Here is a 7,949-nt window from a genome sequence, read left to right as displayed (position 1 = left end):
GACAACCTACAGAATGGGAGAAGATATTTGCAAATGACGTATCAGATAAAGGGCTAGTTTCCCAGATCTGTAAAGAACTTGTTGAACTCAATACCCAAAATACAAAAATCCAGTCAAGAAATGGGCAGAAGACATGAACAGACTTTTCTCCAAAGAAGACATACAAATGGCCAACAGACACACGAAAATCAAAACTGCAATGAGATACCACCTCACACCTGTCAGAATGGCAAAAATGAACAACTCAGGAAACAACTGATGTTGGCCAGGATGCAGAGAAAGGGAAACCCTCTTACAGTGTTGGTGGGAATGCAAACTGGTGCAGCCACTTTGGAAAACAGTATGGTTAAAAATAGAAAAGGTTAAAAATAGAGCTACCCTAAGTGAAATGAGTGGTCAGAGAAAGACAACTATCATACGATTTCACTTATATGTGGGATTTAAAAAACAAAACAGAGCAACATATGAGAAGTGAAGAAAAAGTAAAATAAGATGAAAATAGAGAGGGAGCCAAATCTTAAGAGAGGTTGAACTCTTGGAAACACTGAGGGTTGCTGGAAGGGAGGTGGGTGGGAGGAAGGGATAATTGGGAGATGGACTTAAGGAGGCAGTTGATGTAATGAGCATTGGGTGTTATATGCAACTGATGAATCACTAAATTCTACTTCTGAAACTAATTTTTTTTTAAAAAAAGAATGCTTGTTCCTACTGAATTGCAGAAAGGGGATTGCCTCCACTTCCTAATCTCATCCCTCTGTGAACTGAATTTTGCTCGCACTAATCCCTGAAAGTGTTTTGCTAAGATTGCCAACAATTTTCTGGCTACTGAATCAAATGGGCACTTGTTAGTTCTCATATCACTTGGCTTTAAAGCAGTTTCATTGTTTGCCATTCTCTCCTTTTTGAAATGTTCTATTAAATTCCTTGAAACCACACACTTTCTGCTTCTCTGCTGTTTTCTTTCTTTTTGCTGTTACTTTCTTCCTTTTCCTTAGATGTTAGTTTTCTTTAGGATTTGTCATCAGACTTCTTTTCCTACTTTCTGTATTCTCCACAGTCTTCTCACATGACACCATCCATGCTGTGTTTTAAATCCAATCTATGGGGCACCTGGGTGGTTAAGCATCTGCCTTCTGCTCAGATCATGATCCTGGGTTCCTGGGATTGAGCCCTGCATTTGGCTGCCTGCTCAGTGGGGGGCCTGCTTCTCCCTCTCCTGCTCTCCATGCTTGTGCTCTCTGTCAAATAAATAAAAATTAATGAAAAAAAATCCAATCTACATGCCATATTTCTAACCCAAACTGTGCTTTTGAGTTCCAAACCTATACTTCCAGCTGCAACTGGCTATCATGATGTGGTGTCATATACATCTCAAATTCAACATATTCAGAATCAGACTCATTTTCCCCAAACCCAGATCAGTCCTTCCAATTCTAGTCCTCATCTTCATGATTGGCAACACCTTCTGTCCATTCAGAAAAGAGGAAGATGTCTCCACTTTTTATTTCATACTCCATGGGGAATGAAGCCCTGCAGACTCTTTGTTACTAATGTCTCATGATCAAAATCTATTTTGTGGCTGTCTAATCTCAAAGTCACTGTCTTGGTTTGGATCACACTTCTAGGGCTTGGCTAGTGAAATAGTTTTCTAACAATCTCTCTGCTTCTAGTCTTCTCTCTCTCTCTCTCTCTCTCTCTCTCTCTCTCTCTTAGTTTTAGAGGTAGAGTTTAGTGATACATCAATTGCATATAACACCCAGTGCTCATTACATCAAGCGCCCTCCTTATGCCCATCACCCAGTTACCCCATCCCTTCTCTTGTTTCTCTTGAATACCTTATACAGTATTGTATTATGCTCCTTCCCCACTCCCCACACCAATCAGAAGTGTTTTATTTTTTAAAAAAAGTGAAACAAACACAAAAACACCCTTTTAATCAGAAAGTTTGATTAAATTAACTCGTTCTTAATCGGAGAAGGACAAACATTATATGGTCCCATTCATTTGGGGAATATAAATAATAGTGAAAGGGAATAGAAGGGAAGGGAGAAGAAATGGGTAGGAAATATCAGAAAGGGAGACAGAACATGAAGACTCCTAACTCTGGGAAACGAACTAGGGTGGTGGAAGGGGAGGAGGGCAGGGGGTGGGGATGAGTGGGTGATGGGCACTGAGGGGGGCACTTGACGGGATGAGCACTGGGTGTTATTCTGTATGTTGGCAAATTGAACACCAATAACAAATAAATTTATTATTAAAAAAATAAATTAACTCAAGTTCTCAAAAACCCATTCGGGAAAGCCAACTGGTACATCCGAGAAAAGCAGGCAATTGCTGACAAGTCTTTGGTGGAAAAGTAAGTTGCATACTTATACAAACTTCCCTAATGATTATCAAGCCAAATTTTGTTTTTCAAAAGTAAGTTTCAAGGTAGGCCAAGGAAACCATACATACACCCCCAACAATACAAAGATGTACCAATGGAGTTTAAGGGTAGAGGAAAAGCCAAATATGACAATTTACACAAATAATCTATAAAATAAGTCTTTCAATACTAGAACATAATGAGGAGACCTCATGAATGTAACACACATGGAACAAAGAAAGACTAACAGCATGTGGAACTACCCTAAATATCTTCCCAATGACTAACTAAGCCATGAAATGACAGCTCAGGACACCATTAACAGGTAGTTTTTACATACAATATGTATGTAAATTAGAATACTTTTTCCTACTCAATTACCATTTCTTCCTTTTCACCTTTTTCTCTAATTTTCTCTAGCAACATCTTTCCTTTGATTTGACCAGTTGAACTCAAAAGGTTTGGAACCTAAAGTGAATACCAACTCTTACTGGAATAGCACTTGGGAAACACAATCCTAGAAAAGGCAAATTTTAACTTAACTGACTTGACAAAGTTAAGCATCTGTACTCAATGGGACAATTGTCCTTCCTGTTATCACTACGTTAATGGCTTGTCTTGGCTGGATCACATGACCCAGCATGATACTGGCCTGCTTTGTGGTGAGGTACTGAGCTATACAGACCTATTTAAGCTTTCAACAAATACAAAGCATAATTTTAAACCATTTCAATAAAATAAAAAATTGACCTGTTTTGTGTCTTGAATTGGCTTGGAATGTCGTTCATGACAGAAAACATAACAGTTAATTGGTTGTTACTCCATGCTTCAATACTTTCCCTCTTCAAGTCTCAGCACCTTTTTTGCAGCAATAATGGTATTCTTCATTAGCATCGCCACTGTCATGGGACCAACCCCCCAGACTGGAGTGATGTAATTGGCATTCTTTCTGATTCCTTCAAAATCGACATCTCCAACCAACTTGGCTTTAGACAGGATGGGATCTTGAACTCTATTTATTCCCACATTGATGAGTGCAGCTCCCTCCTTGATTATATCTGCTGTGATCAGACTGAGAATGCCTGCAGCAGAGATCACAATTTCTGCAAGAACCGTACATTTCTTCGTTTGCTCTTTGGGAGTGTATTGATGAGATATTGTAACAGTGGCATCAGCTCCAGAGTGTTCATGTGGCCCGTGTGTGTGGTAGCATCGCAATGGGCATTCCAACATTTCTTGACCTCTGAGCCACAACCACATTCTTCCTTAGGGTTGGAATGCCAGTCAGTTAATTATTTCCCAGACACCCTATGGTGCCGCTGTTAACACATTCACCTGACGTTAATTACATAAAGCCATCAATATTTCTGGAGAAACACCATTGCAGATCTTTCTCTCATCAATGTGCTCTGGAAGAGGCAGCTGAATAAGGAGGCCATCTAGTTATCATCATTATTTAGTCTATTGATTAAATTCAATAATTCTTCGTCTGAAACTGAAGCTGGTTTCACAGTTATTTCACTGTTGATTCCCACTTCTGAAGCTGGTCTGATTTTGTGGAGGACGTAGGAGTGGCTGGCAGGATTCTCACCAACCAGAACCATGCTCAGGTGTGCCTGTTTGTTGCCCAATACCACCTATTCTTCCACCTCCTGCTGCACTTCCTGCTTGGTTTTCTGGCCAAGTTAGCTTACAGAAATGACAACAGCTTCATTTTGAACCAGTGAGAGATAAAAGGGGCAATGACAGAGGTGGCAGCTCTGCGTGGATGGAGCAGCCAGAGAGCTAATGTGGACACGAGGGAAGCTGTAACCATCACCTACACTGATGTCCATGCCAGGAACCTATTATGCTCTTCTTAAAAATCAATAGCTTTTCATTAATTCTAGGATAAAACACAAAGCTCTTAACTACTTGGCATTTATCTTTAATTCCATCCTGTTCTCTATTATACCCTTGTCACTCCCCTCAGCATAGCACACAGAAATACCTGTTGTCTTTTTTTTTTTGTTGTTTTAATTCTATCTTTTTATTCAGAGAGACACAGAGACACAGGCAGAGGGAGAAGCAGACTCCCTGCAGGAAGCTCGATATGGGATTTGATCCCAGGACCCTGGAATCACACCCTGAGCCGAAAGCAGACACTCAACCACTAAGACAACCAGGCATCCCATACTTGTAGTTCTTTAATCTGCCATGTTCTTATGTCACATTTTATTCATTCCAAAGACATTTATTTATTATTTTTTAAAGATTTTTTTGTGCTTTTTCTAGGCCTATGCCATTCTAAGCTTTATTTTTTTTATTTTTTAAGATTTTATTTATTTATTCACGAGAGACACACACACAGAGGGACAGATACATAGGTAGAGGGAGAAGCAGGCTCCCTATGGAGAACCTGATGTGGGACTTAATCCTAGGACCCCGGGATCACAACCTGAGCCAAAGGCAGATGCTCAACCACTGAGCTACCCAGGTGCCCTCTCAAAGACATTTATTGAACAATCACTAAACCAGGCTCTAATCTGCATGCTGCACAATGAACAAGAGTTCATTGTTCCTACCCTACCCTAATGGAGTTTACGTTCTGGCAGAGGACCAGAAAATAAACATGTAGGCAAATAATATAATGTAATGACAAAGGCTGTGAGAAAGAAAATGGAAATAAAACAGAAAGAGTCCTGGGTAAGAGTCTACTTCAATGAGGAGGTCAAGCAGTTACCATTGACTAATGATACTTGAACTAAGCCCAATGTAGGTGAGTATTCTGGGACAGAACACTCCAAGCAAGAAAAAGCAGCACAAAGGTCCTGTGATGGGAACAAGTTTGTAATGTTCTAGAGATGGAAAGAAGGCCAGTGGTTCCAAGGTCAATGAAGGAAGAGGTAACGTCATGATGCCTTTGGGTGCATCAAAAGAAACCCCAACTCAGATAGACTTAAACCATAAGGAAATTTATGATTTATTATTTTAGGAAGTTTAGAAATAGGTGGGCCCTAAAGCCATAGGATTGAGAGTCAAACAACATCATCAGGATCCAGAACCTTTCCATATTTCTGCCACGTGCTGCTGTCCTTAGTGATTGCTTCATTCTAAGACAAGAAGCAAGATGAATATTACAGCAACCCAGGGTCAAATCCAGCATGACAATATGCAGAAGTAAAAGGGAAGACTTCTGTTCTTGGGACACCCCTCCTGAGGAAAACATTTCTCAAAGCCTCAGCAGATTTTCTCACAACTCTCACTTGCTATATGTCATGGTCTAAATGTTTGTGTTTCCTGAATGCATATGTTAAAATTGAATATACAGGGTGATGATATTAGGAGGTGGTATCTTTGATTTGAGAAGTGATTAGGTCATGAAGGTGGAGCCTTCATGAATGAGATTCGTGTCCTTATAAAAGATCTCAAAAAGCTCCCTCACCCTTTGTACCATACAGCAAGAAATCTGTGACCTGGAAGAAGGCATCTAGATCTTGGACTTCCAGCCTTCGGAACTGTGAGAGAGAAAGTTCTGCTGCTTATAAGGCACCCAGTCTATGGTATTTTGTTATAGCAGCCTCAGTAGACTAAGGCACTATATGAGGCTGTATGCTCCTTCCTGAGTTAGCAGGAAGGGAATTGGCACAAACCAGTACCTATATGGGCTAGGTGTTCAGTTGACAACCCATGCTTATGGTAGGCAATGGGGTGGTAGGCAAGGTGTGGCTTGCATGGTAGTGTAAATATTTTGATAATTGCAATGGAAACATTTGGAGTTTTGAACAGATGAAGGATGGCTAGAGGTGAGATTGTGAGGACCCCTTAAGTTAGGTATTAGGAAGATGATGCAGGCATCTGAAGAAGAAAGGAAGATGCAGGTTAGGATGGAGGCAACAGATGTGGAGAGTTCTACTTAGGATATTTTTGGAGTGTAGTATATAGGACTTGCTAATGTGGGAATACTCTAGTGAGGAAAATGAAGAACCAAGATAACTCCCAGAATTGTGGCCTGAGCAACTAGGTAATAGTGTTCACTGAGATGTGGGGGACCCACAGAGGGGTGCATTTTGAGGGGCAGAAGATTGGTCCAATGCCTATTAGATATCACCCTGGAGGTACCAGGAAGAGTGCTCCAGATTTGAGTTAGAGCTCAGACAAGAGATGGGGATGGGAAATGTTGGATAGTCCCAGTAGCCATGGCATTTATAGCCTGGACACCAGGTTAGGTCTGGTGGGGAGACAGTGTCCACAGAGAAAGGATTAGAACCAGGATCCAAGCACCAGGGCACTCAAAAAATTAGAGGTTAGGAAGAAGAAGAGGGGAGAGCAAATATACACAAGAGAAAAAGCCAGGAGAAAATGAGAGAAAAATCAACTCTCATGAAGGGGATAGCCAACAATGGTTTCAAATGCTGCTGAGATAGCAAGTTCTATGCAAACAAATACTAGGCCAGGGGTTGAGAATTTGAGGCTGCAGGGGATCTCCAAAAGCTTTTCCATGGAGAGATGAAAACAAAATTCTTAATGGGGTGCATTGGGTAGTAAGTGGGAGGTGAGATATTACATACAATTGCTATCAGTCAGGGTTCAATCAAAGAAGCAGCCCCACTACGCATGATGTGGAATAAAAGGTTAATTGTAAGGAATACCTTGTGGAACTGGGGGAAGTGCTGGAAGCAAAGGTCTCAGAGGATGGGAGAAAAGCCACTACTCAGGGTTTGCTGCTAAGCAGTTGAAAAGTCTGGGTGCCTTTGGCTCTGGGTTTAGTTATAGGGCAGCAGTTAGCAGAAGTGCTCTATCCATTGAAACTTCCACCTCCCTACCCCCTTACTGTACTGTTTTCTAATCATCCTTTGAAATTCCATTCACCATGGCCTCCCCTAGGAGCCCTTTTGGACCCTCTCAGTGTACCTTGTCTGGCCCTGTTGATCATTTCTATGTGCTTGCATGACCCCGGTGCTAACCTCAGTCACAGAATCTCTCCTGTGGGCATTCCTTGGTACAACTCCTGGCAGTTAGTAGGTGCTTTCAAATGTTTGTATAATTGGCTTGAACTCTGTTTCTCCTGAGGTCCTGAAGACCCTGAGGGAAGGGACTGCGCTCCCTACATATTCTCTGACTCAATACAAGGATGGATAGATGAATGAGTAAATGAGCAGGACCAGCAGAATGAACACAGCTTGAGGGGTCTGAACTTTGTGTGTCCTTTATTTGTTATCCATTCCTTCTTTTACTTATGCTAAATGACCTCCTTGGGGTTTACAGTGCAACCCTCTGCCCAGGCATTTTGGAACTTGTTGAACATGTTCACACATGGCTCCTATTACCCTTTGTGATATTACATATTTTAATCGTTTGTGCTCTGTCATCATTTTTTTTCCAAATTATTATCATATGAAAGTCTCTCCCAACACTTTAATTGACCTCCTTGGGATATTTCCAGTTTTGATATGCCTTTCTTAATGTGTAGTAATATTAAATGATATGGCATTAGAGATGCAAATGTATGATAATGTTATGCAAACTTGAGATTTTGCTTCAGATAAATTATGGGGAGGCTTGTCAAATTGTATATTAATCATGCTGAATGTATATATTTAAC

The 7,949-nt window shown here is 40.9% G+C and overlaps 1 pseudogene; it reads right to left on the bottom strand.

Annotated features, from left to right (window-relative positions):
- Positions 1–3,193: 3,193 nt before the first annotated feature.
- On the bottom strand, positions 3,194–7,662 carry LOC129505303 (bifunctional methylenetetrahydrofolate dehydrogenase/cyclohydrolase, mitochondrial-like; annotated as a pseudogene).
- Between the last annotated feature and the right edge of the window lie 287 nt (positions 7,663–7,949).

This window comes from Nyctereutes procyonoides, unplaced genomic scaffold (genome assembly GCF_905146905.1).
Source record: "Nyctereutes procyonoides isolate TBG_1078 unplaced genomic scaffold, NYPRO_anot_genome, whole genome shotgun sequence".
Classification (NCBI taxonomy): domain Eukaryota; kingdom Metazoa; phylum Chordata; class Mammalia; order Carnivora; family Canidae; genus Nyctereutes; species Nyctereutes procyonoides.
The sequence above is the reverse complement of the archived record's forward strand: the minus strand, read 5'-3'. Positions and strand labels throughout refer to the sequence as shown.